General features: G+C 51.0%; 7 non-coding genes and 2 pseudogenes across 7 annotated transcripts; all 9 read left to right on the top strand.

Moving 5' to 3' along the window:
• The first annotated feature begins 11,655 nt into the window (after positions 1–11,655).
• LOC125992971 (5S ribosomal RNA) lies at positions 11,656–11,774 on the top strand. The gene has a single exon (XR_007489906.1). It is a non-coding gene; the product is annotated as a 5S ribosomal RNA (ribosomal RNA).
• A 632-nt stretch (positions 11,775–12,406) lies between these two features.
• LOC125992793 (5S ribosomal RNA) lies at positions 12,407–12,525 on the top strand. The gene has a single exon (XR_007489791.1). It is a non-coding gene; the product is annotated as a 5S ribosomal RNA (ribosomal RNA).
• Positions 12,526–13,757: 1,232 nt separating this feature from the next.
• LOC125992797 (5S ribosomal RNA) lies at positions 13,758–13,876 on the top strand. The gene has a single exon (XR_007489794.1). It is a non-coding gene; the product is annotated as a 5S ribosomal RNA (ribosomal RNA).
• Positions 13,877–16,643: 2,767 nt separating this feature from the next.
• Positions 16,644–16,762, top strand: LOC125992933 (5S ribosomal RNA). Its single transcript, XR_007489869.1, has one exon. It is a non-coding gene; the product is annotated as a 5S ribosomal RNA (ribosomal RNA).
• Positions 16,763–17,633: 871 nt separating this feature from the next.
• On the top strand, positions 17,634–17,752 carry LOC125992885 (5S ribosomal RNA; annotated as a pseudogene).
• Positions 17,753–18,595: 843 nt separating this feature from the next.
• On the top strand, positions 18,596–18,714 carry LOC125992847 (5S ribosomal RNA). The gene has a single exon (XR_007489843.1). It is a non-coding gene; the product is annotated as a 5S ribosomal RNA (ribosomal RNA).
• Positions 18,715–24,294: 5,580 nt separating this feature from the next.
• Positions 24,295–24,413, top strand: LOC125992922 (5S ribosomal RNA). Its single transcript, XR_007489863.1, has one exon. It is a non-coding gene; the product is annotated as a 5S ribosomal RNA (ribosomal RNA).
• An 874-nt stretch (positions 24,414–25,287) lies between these two features.
• LOC125992883 (5S ribosomal RNA) lies at positions 25,288–25,406 on the top strand (annotated as a pseudogene).
• Positions 25,407–26,249: 843 nt separating this feature from the next.
• LOC125992846 (5S ribosomal RNA) lies at positions 26,250–26,368 on the top strand. Its single transcript, XR_007489842.1, has one exon. It is a non-coding gene; the product is annotated as a 5S ribosomal RNA (ribosomal RNA).
• Positions 26,369–27,539: the final 1,171 nt, after the last annotated feature.

Genomic DNA, 27,539 nt, shown 5'->3' with positions numbered 1-27,539 from the left:
AGGTAAATAAATAGGAAGGAAGGACTCACCGGTGACGTCGTCGCCCACGTCCAAGCGTTGTACTTTGTATTTTCATCCTTCTGACAGTGGAAAACATATAGCCAACAAACACCGTGGAACCTAAACGAATGAAAGAAAACTATCATTTGGCCACAACCAACATTCACAGATACAACACAATGTGACGTGCGGTGTTGAGGTTAAAGGTTGAGTGAAGGGCCCTCGTTTTAAACTACTTTTTTGAAAAGGAGTGGGAACAAGTAAGACGTATTTAATTTATTTATTGGGAAGTAGTAAGACTTATTAAATTTATTTAATCTACTTTTCTTCCCAGGCAAAATTTGACGTGCTGCAATTCCAAATTTCCAAAGTGAATGAAGGAATGAAATCCTTTAAATTATGATTTTGTATAAATACTAGGCATAAACACAAAATCTACGGCACAAAATGGGCAGACTTTACTTGTTTGAAAAGGACTGGTTACAAGACAGACTTTTTTAATTTATTTAATGGGAAGAAGACTTATTTAGTTTAATTGATCTATTTTTGTTCCCTGGCAAAATTCGATTTGCTGCAATTCCAAATTTCCAAAGTGAATGAAGGAATGAAGTCATTTAAATTATGATTTTGTATAAATACTAGGCATAGACACAAAATCTACGGCACAAAACGGGCAGACTTTACTTGTTTGAAGAGGACTGGTTGCAAGACAGACTTTTCTGATTTATTTAATGGGAAGAAGACTTATTTAGTTTATTTAATCTCTTTTTGTTGCCTGGCAAAATTGGATTTGCTGAAATTGTATTTTGCCAAATCTTGACTTGAGACCTGATAGGAAGTATTAAACGCTCAGTTAAATCGATACAAGTTGGTAATAAGAGCGAGTAATGTTGGTTGAAGCGATGAATGAAGGTTAAAAGCAATTTAAATTATGACTTTGTATAAATACTAGATATTAACAGAACATCTACTGCGCAAAATGGGCAGAGTTTACTTGTTTGAGAAGGAGTGGCTTATTTAAGTCTAAGATTTATTTAATCTGTTTGTTCCCAGGCAAAATTGGATGTGATGCAATTCCAAATTTCACCACATGATGGTGCCAAATTTTGACTTCATAGGACATATTCAACACTTAACTATTATGTTCAAGGTAATCAGATTTGTTTATTATTCTAATGGCCTTTTCAAAACTATTCTGGATTACTACTTTGGATCTATTCTACATTACTTGGCAACAACATACTCTGTAACAGATTAGGCAGTATAATCACATATGTTAACTTGAGAGTGCCCACACTCAATCTACTTATCGTGATGTGTTAAATCAATTACTGTTAGACATTATTATTCTGATAATCTACCAAATCTTTGAATTGAAGAATTTGTGATTTAATTAATAGCTTGTTGTTATGTTCAGGGTAATCAGACTTGTATATAATTCTAATGGCCTTCTTTTGAAAACTATTCTGAATTACAACTTTGGATCTTATATTACTTTGCAACAATATACTCGGTGACAGATTAGGCAGTATAATCACATATGTTAACTTCAGTGCCCACACTGTATTTATTTATGGTTATTTGTTAAATCAAGTACTGTTAGACATGAAATAGGAAGTGTTTAACATAAATGTTATGGCTACTCACCGTTGTAGCTCGCTCCTGGTCAATGATACGAGCCTCTTCTTGCAGTGGAAAACTTGCAGCCAACAAACACCGTGGAACCTAAAGGAATGAAATTAAACATTAACATTTCGCCTGGACCAATATTCACACGTACAACGCAACGCGGCTACACTTCTGCTAGCGCCTCAGCTACACGTTGCTATTACAAACGTAAATCTCTTTAAACACAATGAGTGTTACTTACCGTGTACGCTGTAGACGGTCCAGTTGCAAGCAGAAAATAAAGATATTTCTGTTGATATTCGTCGTTGCTCAGTGGCTCACGGCCATCGCGCCAACAGATTTGAATTTTGGTGGAAGTTCAGCCAATTACGTCATATCCGCGGCACATGACTGCGACGTAATACCCGCTTATCTGAAACGGCAGTTAAAAGTAGAGTTACGTCAAGTTTTCTTTTTTAATCAACGCAATCATTTACAACCGTTGACCAGAAAGAATCGTCGAAATTCGACGTTCCCCCCAAACGCCACACTCACTCGCTTTTCAGGGCAACAAAAGTACTTCTTTTTAAAAACGATGAGTTGTACTTACCGTGTACGCTCTGGACGGTCCAGTTGCAAGCAGAAAATAAAAATATTTCTCTCGTTAGTCGTATGTTACCATCCGCTGTGTCTTTGTCAACATCGCCATTTTCCTACTTCCTGTTGCGAGCCACGCCCACGGATTTAAATTCTGGCGGAAGAGCCCGCCCATTGGCGTCGTTTTCGCGTATAGCAAATCCGATTGGTTGGGAAGGGGGCGCGGTTATGCAGCCGAGGGGTCCTGTGATCGGTGGGATGTAAAGTAGGCGTCGACGTCACGTCCGCGTCACGTGACCACGACGTGGCAGACGTCATATAGCAACCGCTGTTTTGTTTAGTAGACTTACAGTTGTTATGCATTGACATAATGGCGCACACTCCAAATAGATTTAAATAAATTAAATAATTCTTCTGCCCACTCCCTTTTAAACAAGTTAACTCTCCCCGCGGATTTGAATTCCGGCGGAAGTTCTTACAGTTGTTATGCGTTGACATAATGGCGCACTGGTTAGCATGTCCACCTCTTAAGCATGATGTTGCGGGTTCGACGCCTGATCAATGTTAGCATGGAGTGAGCTGAAGTGCATGGCGCTGAAGATTTGAATCTTTGAAATGCGCTGAGGTCTGACGTATCAGGCAGAATGGTTTGCCATCACGTTCAACAAAAAATAGAAACTTTCCCACTCTGATAAAAACGTCCTGTGTTCATCTACATATTTTCGTTTTGCTGTGCATCTTTTCCCTGCCATTTCGAGAGCCCAATTGACACTAATAGTTTACTGGAATGTGTTTGCCCATCCTACTTTGTGGAATTTCACCACATGCGCTTTTGACGAAAATACTAAATTGAACTCAAGTGAAGCCAACACGCACAACCCCCCCCCCACACACACACACACACACACACACACACCTACACACACACACACAAATGTTGATATGAACATAAAAGAGCCGCATGCGGTTCGGGAGTTGCGGCTTGGCCAAACCTGTACTATACAACTTTATTTGTGTAAAATTTTCACAACAGCTGTCACACAAACAAAGCGGGAAAAACCGAAGACGTGCGTGTTCCGCCCACGCTGGATTTATTTGCACCTTTGAAAAGACACCGTATTGCCGCAGATGTGGCAAAGAGTACTTTTGGGCATCTGAGACGGAAGGATGTCCAAAGCATCACGTCACCTGCTCTGGTAGGAATGGTGGTGGGACGTTGAGGTCAACCGCTTTGGGGTTGGCTGAATCTTTGGTCGCAGGATGCCACACACTTGAAGACAGAAGCAGAAAAGCAGAGCTAAATGCAAAATGTACTCACCGGTGACTCCAATTTTTTCCCCCCCTGAAGAAATGGATGGACGGGTGGCCCCGGCTGGCCGGTGGGACTCTTGTTATTCTGACCCTTTTTAGTGCGCGTTTGGGGCAACAACCGTTTTTTGTGGCGCTCTCTTCTGGTTCAAGAGTGCCCTGCATGTGAATTTGCCTTTCCTGCCTTCTGATTGGATGAGCGCCGGTGTGACGCGGTGCCTCTGTCACCGTGGCGGGGGGTATACGTCGGCATCGGAGCGTCTGCCAACGTCTGAGACCGGCTGGCAGTGTATCGGAGGTGTCGAGTGCGGTGCCGCTGGAGCTCACTCACCAGCTGGTGTTAGGGCCACAGAATGAAGGCCAAGGAGAAGACTAGAAAGAGAAACAGAAACTTCTCCTCCAATTGTTTGATTTGTCTCTTGTGAGCTTCGATGAATTCTTTCAGCTCTTTGTTCCTCTAGGACGGACAAATGGAAAGTAGCCTTCAAAAGCCAGTAAGCGTGCAAGTAAGTGCCGGGCTGGCTTTGGGCCCTTACCTGTTGCGCGCTGTGCAGCAGATCCATTCTCTCTTGGAGGATGCAAGCGTCGCGCTCCCTCAACTCCCACATCAGGGCTCGCTTCCATTGGTCCACGGCGCTCCTAAGCTCTTGTCTCTGATCCGCCGTCAGCACGTCATTCACGCCAGCGTGGCTGGCTTTTTCGCCGTCCGTGGCGGGGCAGTCCCGCTGCGGTAGCGCCTCGTACAACATGGCCTCCAGCTCCATGATCCTCTGGGCCGCAATCCTCGTCCATCAGTAGTCCGGCGGGAGATTTGAGGGCGGCTTACCTTATGAGCCTGGTCCATGGAACGCTTCCTGAAGTCCAACTCTTCATCCAGGTAGCCCTTCTGGTTGCAGAACATATCCTAGCACAGCTCAAGGTCAGAATTGTTGGGGCACATTGCCCCGAGTTCCCCTTGGCTGATGTCGCGTGTCTGTCTACCTTCTCACTTTCAATGTCCAACATCTTCTGTTGAAGTGCTGACTTGGTCACTTTGATGTATTCTAACCACTGAGGAAAGGCTGCTGTCACATAAGCAGAATGCGAGAGCGTGCGTGGACGTGCGCGTTACCTTCTCGGCTAGGGTGGGAAGGGTCCTGGCGTGAATCACGACCACCTGCTCCTCGTTGGTGAGATTCTGCAAGAGCCCAAAGGCACAGCGTCAACAAGGTTCTTTCAGCGCAAAGCCTTCCAAAAGTCACATTTGAGCCGCCGAGTCTCGTGGAGTGCGAACATAAGGAGTTCGACATACACTTACGGCGTTATCGCCCAGGATGTCCAGCTTCTTCATCAGATCACTGATGACGATGTCCTGGGGAAAGGCGCAAGGAGCAATGTAAGGTGTTCTGGGACCTCAGGTTAAGGTTAGGGTTGCGAGGGACGCCTTACGTACGCTCACGCCGTCGGCCTCGCAGTAGATCTGAAAAGGGCTGAGGCCGTCTGGGAAACGGACTTGCAGAAACTTCAAGACGGGGGAGCGCCACTCCCTCTCCTGAAAGGCAGAGGCATGCATCCGTCCGTCCGTCCGTCCGTCCGTCCGTCCGTCACATCTCTGGCCTCAAAACGCTTGTGCGAGTCTTCCCACCTCCAGCTCCAGGATGCGGAACTCAAGCAGTTTGTTTTGGTCTCGGATATCCTGGATGTGCTCTTTCAGACGCGCTTCTTCCGCCTCCATCCGCCTGACCTGAAAAGACAGTCAGACCTCATCTGCGGGGCTTCCGGACGGGTGTGACGCCAAGCGACTCCGCCCAGCGCCTTTCTTTCCGTCACCTTTTCGGCCAACTGCTGATTGCTCTGACGCAGCAGCTGCTTCTCCTCCACCCACTTGACATTCTAGAAGAGACAAACGCGTGGACAGCTTTGGAATGTTGTGTCATTTTCATCCACAAATTCTTTGGTTGACTGGAAAATGACATTTGCTTTTCTCCACATTTTCCCAGCCACGTTCAGGGGGGGGGGGGGGGGGGGGGGGGGGGGGGGGGTTGTTGGTCCAGTAATGCCAGACGAATGAGTGACTGAAGAATGTAGCTATTTTGTCTGAGAAAAAGGTGTGCTCATTGATAAGCTTACCTGTCCTTGTTGCTTCAGCGCTGACTCCAGATCTGCTACTCTGCTTTGATAGTGACCCATTTCTACTGTCATGTAACATGGGGGGAAGAGATGGTGCAAATGGTAAAATATGGATTGTTCACAGGAATAAATTGGCAGAGCTGAAATTCCAAATTTGTCCAAAAGATGGCGCCAGACCAAAACATGAGACCAAAAAAGGGGCCAAAATAAGCTAAGCAAGTTAAAATAGAAATAAAACAGGAACACGGTGTCGGATTGTGAGTCACGCATGGACGCACAAATGTGATTTTTACTTTTTGATTTCTTTGCTTGGCTAAAAATGTATTCTGTAACAGCTTAAAGCAATATTGTTAGTCAATTCGATCAAGGGACCCGTCACTATGAGAATAGTGGCGTGACATAAATTGTTTGGAGAAGCACAAATGTGATTTTTACTTCTTGATTTCTTTGCTTGGCTAAAAATTGATTCCCTCTTTCATGAACTGTGTTTTGCAATCGAATTGTTCTGGGATTGAATGATTTTATTAACACGGGTATCAGTGGGTGAAATTGTTCGGTTTCTGGAGTGATTAAGATTTGTAATTCTATTTCATGTTTCTTCAATAAATGTGTTGTGTATATTCATCTACTTTGTTGTGCGCTGATTTGTACTGAATGTACAATCGATGGTTCGGGGTTGATTTGACAATTTGATTAATGTGCGGGGGGTTATTATGGTATAACATAGGACCGTAATAAATAAAAGTAACATCAGACAATTTTAGAGAATTGAATAACTTTCGTAGTTATTTGAGACACGAGTGAATTTCAATCCGTTTGAAAGTTTGCTTCGTCTGAATAAATTAACGGAAGTGTTTGAATCGGATTATCGGTTTGGTGTAGAACTGAAAGTAATTTAATTATTTGAAGGGCGCAGGCCCGTTTCCCCTTTTGACGGGCCGCGTAAAAAGTAACTCCGAACATGTTAGAGAATTAAATAACTTTCGTAGATATTTAAGGGAAGAGTGATTATTGAAAGAGGTGCGTTTGACACTACCATCAGCTTTTCTCTGGTCTGAAAGGAGGAGGAGGGAGGCTCCTCCTCCTCCTTTCAGACCAGAGAACACCCGAGGCTGGGTGAGAACGGGGAGGCTGCGACCCGGCCGGGGGTTGCGGGAAGGGGCGCCACCTTGATCTCCTTCTCGGCGTCGTAGTCCCCTCCGCTGGTCTGGGCTAGCAGAGCGTAGGCTCGTTGCAGCGCTTGATATTCTTGCGTCAGCTGGCGGTAGCGAAGCTCCGCCTCCTCATGCACACACCAATGCAACACAGCACTAGTACCAGAATCAGTCAGACCGGCGACAAAGCACCCGCGACGCAAAGACGAGTCCGATTCCAGGCTGAAGAGGAATGTTTGGCGCCAATACGCTGGCAGAAATGGCGGGCTACCTCTTCGGGTTCCGTGTCGGGGGTTCTGTCGGTGTGAAAAGACAAGGACGATCCGTCCGAGTCCACCAACACGTCTTCGTCGTAGCCGTAAAATGTTTCGATGACCTGCGGGCGCGGAAGCAAACATCTCTCTGAACAAACTGAAGCGACACCTCACGATGAATCGACGAGAGGAACGATAGCGAGAAAAAGGCCATTTCATCTTGCGCAACACCAAGCAGCCGCAAACAAACAGACTCACCTTGCAGGACCTCACGCTTTGTTCCTCCTCAGAGATTCTCGACGTCGGTATCGTAGCAGCAAATCTCTCTCCTGTCGACACAAATAATCCGCCTTTGAGATTCTTTGGATGCAAAGGGAACGAACGGCTCCGGCGCAGAAACAAACGCGACTCACGATGACATTTCTGACATGAGCTCCTGTCTCCAGAGCCTGAAAAACCCGTCACCGGCGATGATTGGAGGGACGCTCGTCTTTTCCAAAAGTGACAACTACAGGGTGTGTCAGGGTTTTCCAGATTATCTTTATCGTATGATTATGTTGCTTTGACTTTGACTGCAACCTGTAATAAATAATATTATTTATCCCTTATTTATCCCTATCGCTTATCCCTTCCTACACAAAGTCGTAAAACATCCCTTGCTATGTTTTGACTAGAGGTCAAGGGCTTTCTCTATTCAATCCACTCTTACACCCACCCTGTTTCTCTTAATAAAAATGCTCGTGCGGGAGCCGAGAGTCAGACTTCATTCGTACAACGGATGGACTCTCCACCTGCAGGTGTCCAAAAGAACTTACTTGTCTCCCGTGTGGTTCTTGCAAAATAAGTTGGAGCGAGCGCAACTCTAACAGGGTGCATTTTGCCACTAGCTGCCTACGGACAATGACGTCGCGCTCGCGGCTCATGGTTGACGGGCTGAGCAGCCGGGCGAGTCCGTCGTTTTCAGCGCACAGCGAGTGGCAAAGGCGCTGACAAAACGGGAGCTTTGAGCTGCTGAAAACGGCAAAACAAGTCTAAAGCGTGTTCAAACGCGTGCGCACAATGCTCCTGCTTGAAAGGTCGGAGTTTAAGGGGCCAATTTTTTGGATGGCGGCCGCCGGCCAAGCTTTGGACGGAAAAGGTTTCCTGGCGACAGCGAGCGAGCGCGGCGCTGCCGTACGTGCACCGAGTCACCTGCCTGAAGACCTTGGACAAGTCGTCGATGATGTGCCGCTGCTCCACAACTTGAAGGAACTCCATTTCACCGTCCTGCTGGCCGCAACCGCGCTCCAGGTCATTGAGCGAACTAGGCCTTCTCTGTGGAACACAAATGCAGTGGACTCTGTTGGCACGCCGCCGTTGTCCGCGTCGACTTACCAAGCTTGCCATCTCCTCGTTCTCCTGGGTGACAAAGCGCACTTTGTTTTCAAGGCGACACAGCACCAGTGAGAGTTCTTCATTCTTCCTGCTCAGGCGTTTGTTTTTGTACAGGAGTGGCAGAAACTGGCTTTCTGTTTCTCTCAGTCGCTTAAGCTGCAAGCATGAAGTGCGGGATGCGAAAGACGCACAACACGCGGGCCAGAACGTATCCATTCCTTTTGCATCGGTTTGAACGGAATCGTGGCTTTGGCTCCCAATAAAAGACATCTACCAGGCAACCGACTCGCCGCGCCGCTCAACTAATAAGCAAGCGCAATGGGTGCCTCGCTGGATGGCGCGCATCAAACGTAGCGCAAACCTTCAAGCGTGCCGTCAATAAATTACCAGTTCATTGCGCTCTTCAGAAAGCAGGGCGTTTCGATCCTCCAGTTTCCTGATGACTGCGCTGAGCTCAGCGATTTTCAGATGAAACCTTCGCGTGTCCCGATCCTCCTGAGACTGAAAACGCCCCGCAACACACACACACAACCACTCGTTCAAAGTTCAAAACTGTTTTTGTGCTACCTTCCTCCAGCAACGAACTAAGTCATGCGTACTGCAAGTGTGTGATGAGGTGGCTTACGCTATGAAGAGGATTGCTAGTAGCGCCGTTGACCCCACTTCCAGGGTAGTTTAGGCCCGCCCTTTGGGAATCCCTCAGGGCAGCGATCTGCTGCTCGGCAGCCTGAGTCTGCAGCTGAAGGCGGTGGACGTGGCCGGCCCCAGGGATTTATCCAAAACACTAACCGCTCTGTCTTTCAGCTTGATCTCATCCATCTGGATGTACAAACGGGGAGCGCTCAGGCAGGCGGGCAAACTCATTTGCCAGAATTGTGACAAAAACAAAGAGAGCAACCGGCCAATTTTTATCTTGAATCGACTAGAACACCATTGCTGTGACAAAAGCGAAGCGAGCAACCGGACGTTTTCTTCTTGTGAAATAGAATAGAATAGAATGCCTTAGGTGTCATTGCACTGCAGGTATACAACGAAATTGGGAACATAGCCACGCACCGCGCATCTGATCAGTCCTACCAGTCGGCGGATCTCCCTCTCGCAGTCTCTCTTGGTTCGGCTCAGCTCCTCCCGATGCTGGTGATGAGCCGATCGGAGCTCGGCCGCTCGGGACTGCCAGGCCTGCTGGGCCGCTGCCAGGGCTTCTTCCGCGCTCCTGGTGGAGGCGACACCGCTCGGTCTCCCGACACCGCCGCGTCTCCTCCACTTCCGCCAGCAAAGCGCCCCCACTCCTCACCTGAGCAGACATTGCGCCACATCGGGCCGTTGAGACCGCAACGGAGCGCCGCGACGCTTACTGAGGACAAGCTACACAATACGGTAGCGGCCGCATCGGAGCCCGACGTGGCGTGCGGATAGTCAGACACGGATTGAGCGGATCACCTTGTCCATGGAGCCGTCCCTCAGGCTGAGGACCAAGGCATTCAGTCGCTGGATCTCTCCATCTTTGATTTTGATCACTCTCATCAGCTCCATTTCATGCTGCCGCAGTAATGTCTCCCTGGTAACGGCTAACTCTTTCTGCTTCTCCTCATGGAGTTTGCTTTTGAGTTCCGTCATGGCGGCGGTGGCACGGTGGTGCTCCGCCCGCAGGTCCTGACTTCTCTCTCTCTCCAGACAGCTGACCTGACATGACTTAGACAAACTTTATTGTCATCTTGTCTGCACATGGTGCATACAAAACGAAATTTCGTTGCACACGGCTTACAACAAAGTAGTGATATTGCAGTTGAATAGAAGTAACATATCCTATGAAAATATATATATACATATACTGTATATATATATATATTACAAATAAGTATAAAGTGCAGCAGTGCTAATTATGCAATAGTGCAAGTAGGCAAAACAGTATTCAAGAGTGTGCAGAGGAATGCTAAACCATGTATTAAACTTCTATTTAAAGGGTTTACACAAGTTCAGTAAAGTTGGTAGTGCGAGATAGTGCAAGATAGAGGTCCGTAGTGTCATAAAGTACAGTTCTGTGAATGTGTGATGCAGAGTTCAGTTTAGAGCTCAACAGTTCTAATGTTCAACAGTCTGATGACAGCAGGGAAAAAGCTGTTGCAGAACCTGGTGGACCTGCAGCGGATTGTGCGAAACCTCTTCCCAGAGGGCAGCAGGGAGAACAGTCCATGGTGGGGGTGTGATGGGTCATTAATGATGTTACGGGCACGGGACATGCAGCGCTGAGATGAAATGTCCTGAATGGAGGGAAGAGGAGCCCCTATGATCCTCTCTGCTGTCCTCACCACTCTCCTCACGTTCTTCCAATCGGAGGCGGTGCAGCCTCCACACCACACAGAGAGTCAGCTTGTCAGAATGCTCTCTATGGTGCTCCTGTAGAACGTCCTCATGATGGGTGGGGGCAGGTGGGCTCTCCTCATCCTCCGCAGGAAGTACAAGCGCTTCTGTGCCCTCTTGATCAGTGCCGTAGTGTTCATAGTCCAGGTGAGGTCTTCTGTGATGTGGACCCCCAGGAATTTGGTGCTGCTGACCACCTCCACAGCTGAGCTGTTGATGATCAGTGGAGCGTGGTGAGGCTGGTTTTTCCTGAAGTCGACGATGATCTCCTTCATCTTCTCCACATTCAGGATCAGGCTGTTGTCTCTGCACCAGCCCACCAGCTGCTCCACCTCCTCTCTGTAGTCCAGGTCGTTGTTGTCTCTGATGAGCCCCACCGCCGTTGTGTCGTCTGCGAACTTCACGATGTGATTGGTGGTGAACCTGGGGACGCAGTCGTGTGTCATCAGGGTGAACAGCAGGGGGCTCAGGACGCAGCCCTGAGGGGAGCCTGTGCTGAGGGTGATGACATCAGAGGTGTTCTGTCCGACCCGGACTGACTGAGGTCTGTTGGTGAGGAAGTCTAGCAGCCAGTTGCGAAGGGGGGTGTTGAAGCCCAGGTGTTCCAATTTTCCTACTAGATGCTGTGGGATGATGGTGTTAAACGCTGAGCTGAAGTCCAGGAACAGCATCCGAACATGGGTGTTCTTCTCCTTGTTGTTTCTCAGAAACGAGCCGGTCCCATCCAGGCGTAATCGAAGACAATGAAACCCGAAGTGGTTAAGGTTTGTCTTTTAATGCAGGATGCTTGGTCTCCATGTGCCGAAGCAGTTTTGAAGGCTTCATTGGCTCGCTCGCTAGTTTCAGGAACGATTGTGTCTATAAAATGCAAAATGTTGGGTCACCTCGCGGCTTACGGCCATACTACCCTGAGAACGCCCGATCTCGTCCGATCTCGGAAGCTAAGCAGGGTCGGGCCTGGTTAGTACTTGGATGGGAGACCGCCTGGGAATACCAGGTGCTTTAAGCTTTTTCTTTTTCTTATGTGCACTTCAATCGTTTAAGAAGCTATTTTTTACAACACCCATCACGAATGGCATCCGGAAACAGCAAGCCTAATTTAAACTCCGACATTGAAACTATAACACGAGTTTGAAAGCTATATTATGTGGTGACATCCACAGCATTGTAGTTAAATTTTTTACCGCTAGAGAGCAGACTATGTACAGTGAGCATGGCTCCCTGTGAACTCAAAGCAGCAGGCTTGACTTGTAAAAGAACCCAACACAACACTTCCATGAAGTGTTTTTAAACTTTTCAAGGCATTTATTTTGATTCAGCAAAATGCAGGTCGCAACGACAAATTCGTGCTACCGCATAAAAAGCTGTCAATAACTTTTCATGATAGCCATGTTTCCAGAAAACACCAAAAGCCTTGGAAGAAAGACTGTTTCGGCCCTGGTTGTAAAAAAATAAAAAAAAAAACAAAAGGGAAGGGTGACCGTCCGGGAATACCAGGTGCTGAAAGCCTTTTTTTTTTTTTTTTTTCCCACGTCAATTGTGAAAGGAAACTTTTACCACAGCCATCAAGTCCCGCCGCTGCTTGGCATGGTTTCAGGGGCGATTGTGTCTATAAAATGAAAAATTCTGAGCGGTCTCACGGCTTACGGCCATACTACCCTGAGAGCGCCCGATCTCGTCCGATCTCGGAGGCTAAGCAGGGTCGGGCCTGGTTAGTACTTGGATGGGAGACCGCCTGGGAATACCAGTTACCGTAAGCTTTTTTTTTTTTTTTTTTTCTTATGTGCACTTCAATCGTTTAAGCCAAGAACTTTTTACAGCACCCATCAAGAATGGCATTCGGAAACTGCAAGCCTAGTTTGAACTCCGACACTGAAACTACAACACGAGTTTAAAACCTACATTGTGTGGCGACAGCCATAGCATTGCAGTTCACGTTTTTACCGCTAGAGGACAGACTATGTACAGTGAATAAAGAGCATGGCTCCCTGTGAACTCAAAGCAGCAGTCTTTACTTGTAAAAGATCCCAGCACAACACATTGTGCTTCCATGTAGTGTTTTTACCTTTTTCATGACATTTATTTTGATACAGCCAAATGCAGGTTTTGTGCACTTCACTTTTCCGTTGGGCATTCGCGTAGAACCCTATTCCAGTTACGGCCAGATTCTTTTAGACTAGTGGTCCCCAAACTTTCTTGCGCCACGGACCGGCTACGCGTCAGAAATATTTTTGCGGACCTGCCTTTATATATATAAATAAACAATAAATCTATATAGGCGGCTCGGTGGCGCACTGGGTAGCACGTCCGCCTCACAGTTAGGAGGGTGCGGGTTCGATTCCACCTCCGGCCCTCCCTGTGTGGAGTTTGCATGTTCTCCCCGGGCCCGCGTGGGTTTTCTCCGGGCACTCCGGTTTCCTCCCACATTCCAAAAACATGCTTGGTAGGCCGATTGAAGACTCCAAATTGTCCCTAGGTGTGAGTGTGAGTGCGATTGGTTGTCTGTCTCTGTGTGCCCTGCGATTGGCTGGCAACCAGTTCAGGGTGTCCCCCGCCTACTGCCCGATGACGGCTGGGATAGGCTCCAGCACGCCCGCGACCCCCGTGGGGACTAAGCGGTTCAGAAAATGGATGGATGGATGGATGGATGGATGGATAAATCTATATAAATAAATACTACATTTATAATAAATATATATAAATAGGATTAAATAAAAGGATACGACTGGCATAAAAACAAATATAAACCACATAAAAATAAAAGTCACCATTACGTTGAATTATTTGGAGCACCGAGCTTGTTTCTCAGAAACGAGCCGGTCCCATCCAGGCGTAATCGGAGACAATGAAACCCAAAGTGGTTAAGGTTTGTCTTTTAATGCAGGATGCTTGGTCTCCATGTGCCGAAGCAGTTTTGAAGGCTTCATTGGCTTGCTCGCTAGTTTCAGGGGCGATTGTGTCTATAAAATGCAAAATGTTGGGTCACCTCACGGCTTACGGCCATACTACCCTGAGAACGCCTGATCTCGTCTGATCTCGGAAGCTAAGCAGGGTCGGTCCTGGTCAGTACTTGGATGGGAGACTGCCTGGGAATACCAGGTGCTGTAAGCTTTTTCTTTTTCTTATGTGCACTTTAAGCTCTTTTTTTTTTTTTTCTTATGTGCACTTCAATCGTTTAAGCCAAGAACTTTTTACAGCACCCATCACGAATGGCATTCGGAAACTGCAAGCCTAGTTTGAACTCCGACACTGAAACTACAACACGAGTTAAAAACCTCTATGTACAGTGAATAAAGAGCATGGCTCCCTGTGAACTCAAAGCAGCAGTCTTTACTTGTAAAAGAACCCAGCACAACACATTGCGCTTCCATGTAGTGTTTTTACCTTTTTCATGACATTTATTTTGATACAGCCAAATGCAGGTTTTGTGCACTTCACTTTTCCGTTGGGCATTCGCGTAGAACCCTATTCCAGTTACGGCCAGATTCTTTTAGACTAGTGGTCCCCAACCTTTCTTGCGCCACGGACCGGCTACGCGTCAGAAATATTTTTGCGGACCTGCTTTTATATATATAAATAAACAATAAATCTATATAAATAAATACTACATTTATAATAAGTATATATACCGTATTTGCCGGTGTATTGGTCGACCTTTTTCGATCCAAAATCGACCGAAAAAAATCGACCTCGACTTATACACCGAGTCATAAAATTTAACTTCGTATTCATCGCTTCAAATGTGATGGTAACCAAGGCCGTTTCTCATGCATCTCATTGTGCGTTGCACTTAGAAAATTTGAACCGGGCGGCGTGCGCGAGTGCGCGGCCCGCTGGAAGTCGAATGAGGCGCCGCGACCACCTCCGCGGTGCTTATAAACAGCCGATCCGCTCGGCGGGGGCTATTTTCGGCCACTTGGCTCGTGCGCACGGCCTCCCGGATGTGCCGGGCGGGTGCGCGAGCTCGCCGGCCGCTGGAAGTCGAATGAGGCGCCGCGACCACCTCCGCGGTGCTTATAAACAGCCGATCCGCTCGGCGGGGGCTATTTTCGGCCACTTGGCTCGTGCGCACGGCCTCCCGGATGTGCCGGGCGGGTGCGCGAGCTCGCCGGCCGCTGGAAGTCGAATGAGGCGCCGCGACCACCTCCGCGGTGCTTATAAACAGCCGATCCGCTCGGCGGGGGCTATTTTCGGCCACTTGGCTCGTGCGCACGGCCTCCCGGATGTGCCGGGCGGGTGCGCGAGCTCGCCGGCCGCTGGAAGTCGAATGAGGCGCCGCGACCACCACCGCGGTGCTTATAAACAGCCGATCCGCTCGGCGGGGGCTATTTTCGGCCACTTGGCTCGTGCGCACGGCCTCCCGGATGTGCGGGCGGGTGCGCGAGCTCGCCGGCCGCTGGAAGTCGAATGAGGCGCCGCGACCACCTCCGCGGTGCTTATAAACAGCCGATTCGCTCGGCGGGGGCTATTTTCGGCCACTTGGCTCGTGCGCACGGCCTCCCGGATGTGCCGGGCGGGTGCGCGAGCTCGCCGGCCGCTGGAATTCGAATGAGGCGCCGCGACCACCTCCGCGGTGCTTATAAACGGCCGATCCGCTCGGCGGGGGCTATTTTCGGCCACTTGGCTCGTGCGCACGGCCTCCCGGATGTGCCGGGCGGGTGCGCGAGCTCGCCGGCCGCTGGAAGTCGAATGAGGCGCCGCGACCACCTCCGCGGTGCTTATAAACAGCCGATCCGCTCGGCGGGGGCTATTTTCGGCCACTTGGCTCGTGCGCACGGCCTCCCGGATGTGCCGGGCGGGTGCGCGAGCTCGCCGGCCGCTGGAAGTCGAATGAGGCGCCGCGACCACCTCCGCGGTGCTTATAAACAGCCGATCCGCTCGGCGGGGGCTATTTTCGGCCACTTGGCTCGTGCGCACGGCCTCCCGGATGTGCCGGGCGGGTGCGCGAGCTCGCCGGCCGCTGGAAGTCGAATGAGGCGCCGCGACCACCTCCGCGGTGCTTATAAACAGCCGATCCGCTCGGCGGGGGCTATTTTCGGCCACTTGGCTCGTGCGCACGGCCTCCCGGATGTGCCGGGCGGGTGCGCGAGCTCGCCGGCCGCTGGAAGTCGAATGAGGCGCCGCGACCACCTCCGCGGTGCTTATAAACAGCCGATCCGCTCGGCGGGGGCTATTTTCGGCCACTTGGCTCGTGCGCACGGCCTCCCGGATGTGCCGGGCGGGTGCGCGAGCTCGCCGGCCGCTGGAAGTCGAATGAGGCGCCGCGATCTCCTCCGCGGTGCTTATAAAGTGCCGATCCGCTCGGCTTGGAGCTATTTCCGGCCTCCCGTTGGTGCCGGGCGGCGTGCGCGAGCTCGCCGGCCGCGATCTCCTCCGCGGTGCTTATAAACAGCAGCATGCGCACGGCCTCCCAGAATTTGAACACATTTCGTCAATAAATTTCGCATATTGAATTTTGAAGTTTAATATAATGCAACAATTGAGCTCGACTTATACAAAGGATATATCATAAAATCGTAAATTTCCGTCGAATTTTAGGGGGTCGACTTATACACCGAGTCGACCTGTACACCGGCAAATACGGTAAATACGATTAAATAAAATGATACGACTGGCATAAAAACAAATATAAACCACATAAAAATAAAAGTCACCATTACGTTGAATTATTGGGAGCACCGAGCTTGTTTCTCAGAAACGAGCCGGTCCCATCCAGGCGTAATCGGAGACAATGAAACCCGAAGTGGTTAAGGTTTGTCTTTTAATGCAGGATGCTTGGTCTCCATGTGCCGAAGCAGTTTTGAAGGCTTCATTGGCTCGCTCGCTAGTTTCAGGGGCGATTGTGTCTATAAAATGCAAAATGTTGGGTCACCTCACGGCTTACGGCCATACTACCCTGAGAACGCCCGATCTCGTCCGATCTCGGAAGCTAAGCAGGGTCGGGCCTGGTTAGTACTTGGATGGGAGACCGCCTGGGAATACCAGGTGCTGTAAGCTTTTTCTTTTCTTATGTGCACTTCAATCGTTTAAGAAGCTATTTTTTACAACACCCATCACGAATGGCATCCGGAAACAGCAAGCCTAATTTAAACTCCGACATTGAAACTATAACACGAGTTTGAAAGCTATATTATGTGGTGACATCCACAGCATTGTAGTTAAATTTTTTACCGCTAGAGAGCAGACTATGTACAGTGAGCATGGCTCCCTGTGAACTCAAAGCAGCAGGCTTGACTTGTAAAAGAACCCAACACAACACTTCCATGAAGTAATTGTACTAAGTTCATTCTGTTTTTCCTTATTTAATCACTTCACTGGTTTCTTTTATATCAAACAAATTGTTTTAGGTTATTCACCTGACATGTTTATCCATCAGCTGATAAAGACGCGTCACCATCACATCTGTGACACTCTGATGAAGGCGGAAGAAACCGCCGAAACATGTCAGGTGAATAACCTAAAACAATTTGTTTGATATAAAAGAAACCAGTGAAGTGACTTCCATGAAGTGTTTTTAAACTTTTCAAGGCATTTATTTTGATTCAGCAAAATGCAGGTCGCAACGGCAAATTCGTGCTACCGCATAAAAAGCTGTCAATAACTTTTCATGATAGCCATGTTTCCAGAAAACACCAAAAGCCTTGGAAGAAAGCCTGTTTCGGCCCTGGTTGTAAAAAAAACAAAAAAAAAAAACAAAAGGGAAGGGTGACCGTCCGGGAATACCAGGTGCTGAAAGCCTTTTTTTTTTTTTTTTCCCACGTCAATTGTGAAAGGAAACTTTTACCACAGCCATCAAGTCCCGCCGCTGCTTGGCATGGTTTCAGGGGCGATTGTGTCTATAAAATGAAAAATTCTGAGCGGTCTCACGGCTTACGGCAATACTACCCTGAGAGCGCCCGCTCTCGTCCGACCTCGGAGGCTAAGCAGGGTCGGGCCTGGTTAGTACTTGGATGGGAGACCGCCTGGGAATACCAGTTACCGTAAGCTTTTTTTTTTTTTTTTTTTTTCTTATGTGCACTTCAATCGTTTAAGCCAAGAACTTTTTACAGCACCCATCACGAATGGCATTCGGAAACTGCAAGCCTAGTTTGAACTCCGACACTGAAACTACAACACGAGTTTAAAACCTACATTGTGTGGCGACAGCCATAGCATTGCAGTTCACGTTTTTACCGCTAGAGGACAGACTATGTACAGTGAATAAAGAGCATGGCTCCCTGTGAACTCAAAGCAGCAGTCTTTACTTGTAAAAGAACCCAGCACAACACATTGCGCTTCCATGTAGTGTTTTTACCTTTTTCATGACATTTATTTTGATACAGCCAAATGCAGGTTTTGTGCACTTCACTTTTCCGTTGGGCATTCGCGTAGAACCCTATTCCAGTTACGGCCAGATTCTTTTAGACTAGTGGTCCCCAAACTTTCTTGCGCCACGGACCGGCTACGCGTCAGAAATATTTTTGCGGACCTGCGTTTATATATATAAATAAACAATAAATCTATATAAATAAATACTACATTTATAATACATATATATAAATAGGATTAAATAAAATGATACGACTGGCATAAAAACAAATATAAACCACATAAAAATAAAAGTCACCATTACGTTGAATTATTGGGAGCACCGAGCTTGTTTCTCAGAAACGAGCCGGTCCCATCCAGGCGTAATCGGAGACAATGAAACCCGAAGTGGTTAAGGTTTGTCTTTTAATGCAGGATGCTTGGTCTCCATGTGCCGAAGCAGTTTTGAAGGCTTCATTGGCTTGCTCGCTAGTTTCAGGGGCGATTGTGTCTATAAAATGCAAAATGTTGGGTCACCTCACGGCTTACGGCCATACTACCCTGAGTACGCCTGATCTCGTCTTATCTCGGAAGCTAAGCAGGGTCGGGCCTGGTTAGTACTTGGATGGGAGACTGCCTGGGAATACCAGGTGCTGTAAGCTTTTTCTTTTTCTTATGTGCACTTCAAGCTCTTTTTTTTTTTTTTTTTTTTTCTTATGTGCACTTCAATCGTTTAAGCCAAGACCTTTTTACAACACCCATCACGAATGGCATTCGGAAACTGCAAGCCTAGTTTGAACTCCGACACTGAAACTACAACACGAGTTCAAAACCTCTATGTACAGTGAATAAAGAGCATGGCTCCCTGTGAACTCAAAGCAGCAGTCTTTACTTGTAAAAGAACCCAGCACAACACATTGCGCTTCCATGTAGTGTTTTTACCTTTTTCATGACATTTATTTTGATACAGCCAAATGCAGGTTTTGTGCACTTCACTTTTCCGTTGGGCATTCGCGTAGAACCCTATTCCAGTTACGGCCAGATTCTTTTAGACTAGTGGTCCCCAACCTTTCTTGCGCCACGGACCGGCTACGCGTCAGAAATATTTTTGCGGACCTGCCTTTATATATATAAATAAACAATAAATCAATATAAATAAATACTACATTTATAATAAGTATATATACCGTATTTGCCGGTGTATTGGTCGACCTTTTTCGATCCAAAATCGACCGAAAAAAATCGACCTCGACTTATACACCGAGTCATAAAATTTAACTTCGTATTCATCGCTTCAAATGTGATGGTAACCAAGGCCGTTTCTCATGCATCTCATTGTGCGTTGCACTTAGAAAATTTGAACCGGGCGGCGTGCGCGAGTGCGCGGCCCGCTGGAAGTCGAATGAGGCGCCCGACCACCTCCGCGGTGCTTATAAACAGCCGATCCGCTCGGCGGGGGCTATTTTCGGCCACTTGGCTCGTGCGCACGGCCTCCCGGATGTGCCGGGCGGGTGCGCGAGCTCGCCGGCCGCTGGAAGTCGAATGAGGCGCCGCGACCACCTCCGCGGTGCTTATAAACCGCCGATCCGCTCGGCGGGGGCTATTTTCGGCCACTTGGCTCGTGCGCACGGCCTCCCGGATGTGCCGGGCGGGTGCGCGAGCTCGCCGGCCGCTGGAAGTCGAATGAGGCGCCGCGACCACCTCCGCGGTGCTTATAAACAGCCGATCCGCTCGGCGGGGGCTATTTTCGGCCACTTGGCTCGTGCGCACGGCCTCCCGGATGTGCCGGGCGGGTGCGCGAGCTCGCCGGCCGCTGGAAGTCGAATGAGGCGCCGCGACCACCTCCGCGGTGCTTATAAACAGCCGATCCGCTCGGCGGGGGCTATTTTCGGCCACTTGGCTCGTGCGCACGGCCTCCCGGATGTGCCGGGCGGGTGCGCGAGCTCGCCGGCCGCTGGAAGTCGAATGAGGCGCCGCGACCACCTCCGCGGTGCTTATAAACAGCCGATCCGCTCGGCGGGGGCTATTTTCGGCCACTTGGCTCGTGCGCACGGCCTCCCGGATGTGCCGGGCGGGTGCGCGAGCTCGCCGACCGCTGTAAGTCGAATGAGGCGCCGCGACCACCTCCGCGGTGCTTATAAACAGCCGATCCGCTCGGCGGGGGCTATTTTCGGCCACTTGGCTCGTGCGCACGGCCTCCCGGATGTGCCGGGCGGGTGCGCGAGCTCGCCGGCCGCTGGAAGTCGAATGAGGCGCCGCGACCACCTCCGCGGTGCTTATAAACAGCCGATCCGCTCGGCGGGGGCTATTTTCGGCCACTTGGCTCGTGCGCACGGCCTCCCGGATGTGCCGGGCGGGTGCGCGAGCTCGCCGGAAGTCGAATGAGGCGCCGCGACCACCTCCGCGGTGCTTATAAACAGCCGATCCGCTCGGCGGGGGCTATTTTCGGCCACTTGGCTCGTGCGCACGGCCTCCCGGATGTGCCGGGCGGGTGCGCGAGCTCGCCGGCCGCTGGAAGTCGAATGAGGCGCCGCGACCACCTCCGCGGTGCTTATAAACAGCCGATCCGCTCGGCGGGGGCTATTTTCGGCCACTTGGCTCGTGCGCACGGCCTCCCGGATGTGCCGGGCGGGTGCGCGATCTCGCCGGCCGCTGGAAGTCGAATGAGGCGCCGCGACCACCTCCGCGGTGCTTATAAACCGCCGATCCGCTCGGCGGGGGCTATTTTCGGCCACTTGGCTCGTGCGCACGGCCTCCCGGATGTGCCGGGCGGGTGCGCGAGCTCGCCGGCCGCTGGAAGTCGAATGAGGCGCCGCGACCACCTCCGCGGTGCTTATAAACAGCCGATCCGCTCGGCGGGGGCTATTTTCGGCCACTTGGCTCGTGCGCACGGCCTCCCGGATGTGCCGGGCGGGTGCGCGAGCTCGCCGGCCGCTGGAAGTCGAATGAGGCGCCGCGACCACCTCCGCGGTGCTTATAAACAGCCGATCCGCTCGGCGGGGGCTATTTTCGGCCACTTGGCTCGTGCGCACGGCCTCCCGGATGTGCCGGGCGGGTGCGCGAGCTCGCCGGCCGCTGGAAGTCGAATGAGGCGCCGCGACCACCTCCGCGGTGCTTATAAACAGCCGATCCGCTCGGCGGGGGCTATTTTCGGCCACTTGGCTCGTGCGCACGGCCTCCCGGATGTGCCGGGCGGGTGCGCGAGCTCGCCGACCGCTGTAAGTCGAATGAGGCGCCGCGACCACCTCCGCGGTGCTTATAAACAGCCGATCCGCTCGGCGGGGGCTATTTTCGGCCACTTGGCTCGTGCGCACGGCCTCCCGGATGTGCCGGGCGGGTGCGCGAGCTCGCCGGCCGCTGGAAGTCGAATGAGGCGCCGCGACCACCTCCGCGGTGCTTATAAACAGCCGATCCGCTCGGCGGGGGCTATTTTCGGCCACTTGGCTCGTGCGCACGGCCTCCCGGATGTGCCGGGCGGGTGTGCGAGCTCGCCGGAAGTCGAATGAGGCGCCGCGACCACCTCCGCGGTGCTTATAAACAGCCGATCCGCTCGGCGGGGGCTATTTTCGGCCACTTGGCTCGTGCGCACGGCCTCCCGGATGTGCCGGGCGGGTGCGCGAGCTCGCCGGCCGCTGGAAGTCGAATGAGGCGCCGCGACCACCTCCGCGGTGCTTATAAACAGCCGATCCGCTCGGCGGGGGCTATTTTCGGCCACTTGGCTCGTGCGCACGGCCTCCCGGATGTGCCGGGCGGGTGCGCGATCTCGCCGGCCGCTGGAAGTCGAATGAGGCGCCGCGACCACCTCCGCGGTGCTTATAAACAGCCGATCCGCTCGGCGGGGGCTATTTTCGGCCACTTGGCTCGTGCGCACGGCCTCCCGGATGTGCCGGGCGGGTGCGCGAGCTCGCGAGCTCGCCGGAAGTCGAATGAGGCGCCGCGACCACCTCCGCGGTGCTTATAAACAGCCGATCCGCTCGGCGGGGGCTATTTTCGGCCACTTGGCTCGTGCGCACGGCCTCCCGGATGTGCCGGGCGGGTGCGCGAGCTCGCCGGCCGCTGGAAGTCGAATGAGGCGCCGCGACCACCTCCGCGGTGCTTATAAACAGCCGATCCGCTCGGCGGGGGCTATTTTCGGCCACTTGGCTCGTGCGCACGGCCTCCCGGATGTGCCGGGCGGGTGCGCGAGCTCGCCGGCCGCTTGAAGTCGAATGAGGCGCCGCGACCACCTCCGCGGTGCTTATAAACAGCCGATCCGCTCGGCGGGGGCTATTTTCGGCCACTTGGCTCGTGCGCACGGCCTCCCGGATGTGCCGGGCGGGTGCGCGAGCTCGCCGCCCGCCGGAAGTCGAATGAGGCGCCGCGACCACCTCCGCGGTGCTTATAAACAGCCGATCCGCTCGGCGGGGGCTATTTTCGGCCACTTGGCTCGTGCGCACGGCCTCCCGGATGTGCCGGGCGGGTGCGCGAGCTCGCCGGCCGCTGGAAGTCGAATGAGGCGCCGCGACCACCTCCGCGGTGCTTATAAACAGCCGATCCGCTCGGCGGGGGCTATTTTCGGCCACTTGACTCGTGCGCACGGCCTCCCGGATGTGCCGGGCGGGTGCGCGAGCTCGCCGGCCGCTGGAAGTCGAATGAGGCGCCGCGACCACCTCCGCGGTGCTTATAAACAGCCGATCCGCTCGGCGGGGGCTATTTTCGGCCACTTGGCTCGTGCGCACGGCCTCCCGGATGTGCCGGGCGGGTGCGCGAGCTCGCCGGCCGCTGGAAGTCGAATGAGGCGCCGCGACCACCTCCGCGGTGCTTATAAACAGCCGATCCGCTCGGCGGGGGCTATTTTCGGCCACTTGGCTCGTGCGCACGGCCTCCCGGATGTGCCGGGCGGGTGCGCGAGCTCGCCGGCCGTTGGAAGTCGAATGAGGCGCCGCGACCACCTCCGCGGTGCTTATAAACAGCCGATCCGCTCGGCGGGGGCTATTTTCGGCCACTTGGCTCGTGCGCACGGCCTCTCGGATGGGCCGGGCGGGTGCGCGAGCTCGCCGGCCGCTGGAAGTCGAATGAGGCGCCGCGACTACCTCCGCGGTGCTTATAAACAACCGATCCGCTCGGCGGGGGCTATTTTCGGCCACTTGGCTCGTGCGCACGGCCTCCCGGATGTGCCGGGCGGGTGCGCGAGCTCGCCGGCCGCTGGAAGTCGAATGAGGCGCCGCGACCACCTCCGCGGTGCTTATAAACAGCCGATCCGCTCGGCAGGGGCTATTTTCGGCCACTTGGCTCGTGCGCACGGCCTCCCGGATGTGCCGGGCGGGTGCGCGAGCTCGCCGGCCGCTGGAAGTCGAATGAGGCGCCCGACCACCTCCGCGGTGCTTATAAACAGCCGATCCGCTCGGCGGGGGCTATTTTCGGCCACTTGGCTCGTGCGCACGGCCTCCCGGATGTGCCGGGCGGGTGCGCGAGCTCGCCGGCCGCTGGAAGTCGAATGAGGCGCCGCGACCACCTCCGCGGTGCTTATAAACAGCCGATCCGCTCGGCGGGGGCTATTTTCGGCCACTTGGCTCGTGCGCACGGCCTCCCGGATGTGCCGGGCGGGTGCGCGAGCTCGCCGGCCGCTGGAAGTCCAATGAGGCGCCGCGATCTCCTCCGCGGTGCTTATAAAGTGCCGATCCGCTCGGCTTGGAGCTATTTCCGGCCTCCCGTTGGTGCCGGGCGGCGTGCGCGAGCTCGCCGGCCGCGATCTCCTCCGCGGTGCTTATAAACAGCAGCATGCGCACGGCCTCCCAGAATTTGAACACATTTCGTCAATAAATTTCGCATATTGAATTTTGAAGTTTAATATAATGCAACAATTGAGCTCGACTTATACAAAGGATATATCATAAAATCGTAAATTTCCGTCGAATTTTAGGGGGTCGACTTATACACCGAGTCGACCTGTACACCGGCAAATACGGTAAATACGATTAAATAAAATGATACGACTGGCATAAAAACAAATATAAACCACATAAAAATAAAAGTCACCATTACGTTGAATTATTGGGAGCACCGAGCTTGTTTCTCAGAAACGAGCCGGTCCCATCCAGGCGTAATCGGAGACAATGAAACCCGAAGTGGTTAAGGTTTGTCTTTTAATGCAGGATGCTTGGTCTCCATGTGCCGAAGCAGTTTTGAAGGCTTCATTGGCTCGCTCGCTAGTTTCAGGGGCGATTGTGTCTATAAAATGCAAAATGTTGGGTCACCTCACGGCTTACGGCCATACTACCCTGAGAACGCCCGATCTCGTCCGATCTCGGAAGCTAAGCAGGGTCGGGCCTGGTTAGTACTTGGATGGGAGACCGCCTGGGAATACCAGGTGCTGTAAGCTTTTTCTTTTTCTTATGTGCACTTCAATCGTTTAAGAAGCTATTTTTTACAACACCCATCACGAATGGCATCCGGAAACAGCAAGCCTAATTTAAACTCCGACATTGAAACTATAACACGAGTTTGAAAGCTATATTATGTGGTGACATCCACAGCATTGTAGTTAAATTTTTTACCGCTAGAGAGCAGACTATGTACAGTGAGCATGGCTCCCTGTGAACTCAAAGCAGCAGGCTTGACTTGTAAAAGAACCCAACACAACACTTCCATGAAGTAATTGTACTAAGTTCATTTTGTTTTTCCTTATTTAATCACTTCACTGGTTTCTTTTATATCAAACAAATTGTTTTAGGTTATTCACCTGACATGTTGATCCATCAGCTGATAAAGACGCGTCACCATCACATCTGTGACACTCTGATGAAGGCGGAAGAAACCGCCGAAACATGTCAGGTGAATAACCTAAAACAATTTGTTTGATATAAAAGAAACCAGTGAAGTGACTTCCATGAAGTGTTTTTAAACTTTTCAAGGCATTTATTTTGATTCAGCAAAATGCAGGTCGCAACGGCAAATTCGTGCTACCGCATAAAAAGCTGTCAATAACTTTTCATGATAGCCATGTTTCCAGAAAACACCAAAAGCCTTGGAAGAAAGCCTGTTTCGGCCCTGGTTGTAAAAAAAACAAAAAAAAAAACAAAAGGGAAGGGTGACCGTCCGGGAATACCAGGTGCTGAAAGCCTTTTTTTTTTTTTTTTTTCCCACGTCAATTGTGAAAGGAAACTTTTACCACAGCCATCAAGTCCCGCCGCTGCATTGGCATGGTTTCAGGGGCGATTGTGTCTATAAAATGAAAAATTCTGAGCGGTCTCACGGCTTACGGCAATACTACCCTGAGAGCGCCCGCTCTCGTCCGACCTCGGAGGCTAAGCAGGGTCGGGCCTGGTTAGTACTTGGATGGGAGACCGCCTGGGAATACCAGTTACCGTAAGCTTTTTTTTTTTTTTTTTTTTTCTTATGTGCACTTCAATCGTTTAAGCCAAGAACTTTTTACAGCACCCATCACGAATGGCATTCGGAAACTGCAAGCCTAGTTTGAACTCCGACACTGAAACTACAACACGAGTTTAAAACCTACATTGTGTGGCGACAGCCATAGCATTGCAGTTCACGTTTTTACCGCTAGAGGACAGACTATGTACAGTGAATAAAGAGCATGGCTCCCTGTGAACTCAAAGCAGCAGTCTTTACTTGTAAAAGAACCCAGCACAACACATTGCGCTTCCATGTAGTGTTTTTACCTTTTTCATGACATTTATTTTGATACAGCCAAATGCAGGTTTTGTGCACTTCACTTTTCCGTTGGGCATTCGCGTAGAACCCTATTCCAGTTACGGCCAGATTCTTTTAGACTAGTGGTCCCCAAACTTTCTTGCGCCACGGACCGGCTACGCGTCAGAAATATTTTTGCGGACCTGCGTTTATATATATAAATAAACAATAAATCTATATAAATAAATACTACATTTATAATACATATATATAAATAGGATTAAATAAAATGATACGACTGGCATAAAAACAAATATAAACCACATAAAAATAAAAGTCACCATTACGTTGAATTATTGGGAGCACCGAGCTTGTTTCTCAGAAACGAGCCGGTCCCATCCAGGCGTAATCGGAGACAATGAAACCCGAAGTGGTTAAGGTTTGTCTTTTAATGCAGGATGCTTGGTCTCCATGTGCCGAAGCAGTTTTGAAGGCTTCATTGGCTTGCTCGCTAGTTTCAGGGGCGATTGTGTCTATAAAATGCAAAATGTTGGGTCACCTCACGGCTTACGGCCATACTACCCTGAGTACGCCTGATCTCGTCTTATCTCGGAAGCTAAGCAGGGTCGGGCCTGGTTAGTACTTGGATGGGAGACTGCCTGGGAATACCAGGTGCTGTAAGCTTTTTCTTTTTCTTATGTGCACTTCAAGCTCTTTTTTTTTTTTTTTTTTTTCTTATGTGCACTTCAATCGTTTAAGCCAAGACCTTTTTACAACACCCATCACGAATGGCATTCGGAAACTGCAAGCCTAGTTTGAACTCCGACACTGAAACTACAACACGAGTTCAAAACCTCTATGTACAGTGAATAAAGAGCATGGCTCCCTGTGAACTCAAAGCAGCAGTCTTTACTTGTAAAAGAACCCAGCACAACACATTGCGCTTCCATGTAGTGTTTTTACCTTTTTCATGACATTTATTTTGATACAGCCAAATGCAGGTTTTGTGCACTTCACTTTTCCGTTGGGCATTCGCGTAGAACCCTATTCCAGTTACGGCCAGATTCTTTTAGACTAGTGGTCCCCAACCTTTCTTGCGCCACGGACCGGCTACGCGTCAGAAATATTTTTGCGGACCTGCCTTTATATATATAAATAAACAATAAATCAATATAAATAAATACTACATTTATAATAAGTATATATACCGTATTTGCCGGTGTATTGGTCGACCTTTTTCGATCCAAAATCGACCGAAAAAAATCGACCTCGACTTATACACCGAGTCATAAAATTTAACTTCGTATTCATCGCTTCAAATGTGATGGTAACCAAGGCCGTTTCTCATGCATCTCATTGTGCGTTGCACTTAGAAAATTTGAACCGGGCGGCGTGCGCGAGTGCGCGGCCCGCTGGAAGTCGAATGAGGCGCCGCGACCACCTCCGCGGTGCTTATAAACAGCCGATCCGCTCGGCGGGGGCTATTTTCGGCCACTTGGCTCGTGCGCACGGCCTCCCGGATGTGCCGGGCGGGTGCGCGAGCTCGCCGGCCGCTGGAAGTCGAATGAGGCGCCGCGACCACCTCCGCGGTGCTTATAAACAGCCGATCCGCTCGGCGGGGGCTATTTTCGGCCACTTGGCTCGTGCGCACGGCCTCCCGGATGTGCCGGGCGGGTGCGCGAGCTCGCCGGCCGTTGGAAGTCGAATGAGGCGCCGCGACCACCTCCGCGGTGCTTATAAACAGCCGATCCGCTCGGCGGGGGCTATTTTCGGCCACTTGGCTCGTGCGCACGGCCTCTCGGATGGGCCGGGCGGGTGCGCGAGCTCGCCGGCCGCTGGAAGTCGAATGAGGCGC

The sequence above is a fragment of the Syngnathus scovelli genome, unplaced genomic scaffold, assembly GCF_024217435.2.
Source record: "Syngnathus scovelli strain Florida unplaced genomic scaffold, RoL_Ssco_1.2 HiC_scaffold_24, whole genome shotgun sequence".
Classification (NCBI taxonomy): domain Eukaryota; kingdom Metazoa; phylum Chordata; class Actinopteri; order Syngnathiformes; family Syngnathidae; genus Syngnathus; species Syngnathus scovelli.
Note: the sequence above shows the minus strand (reverse complement) of the source record. Positions and strands in the feature narration are given on the sequence as shown.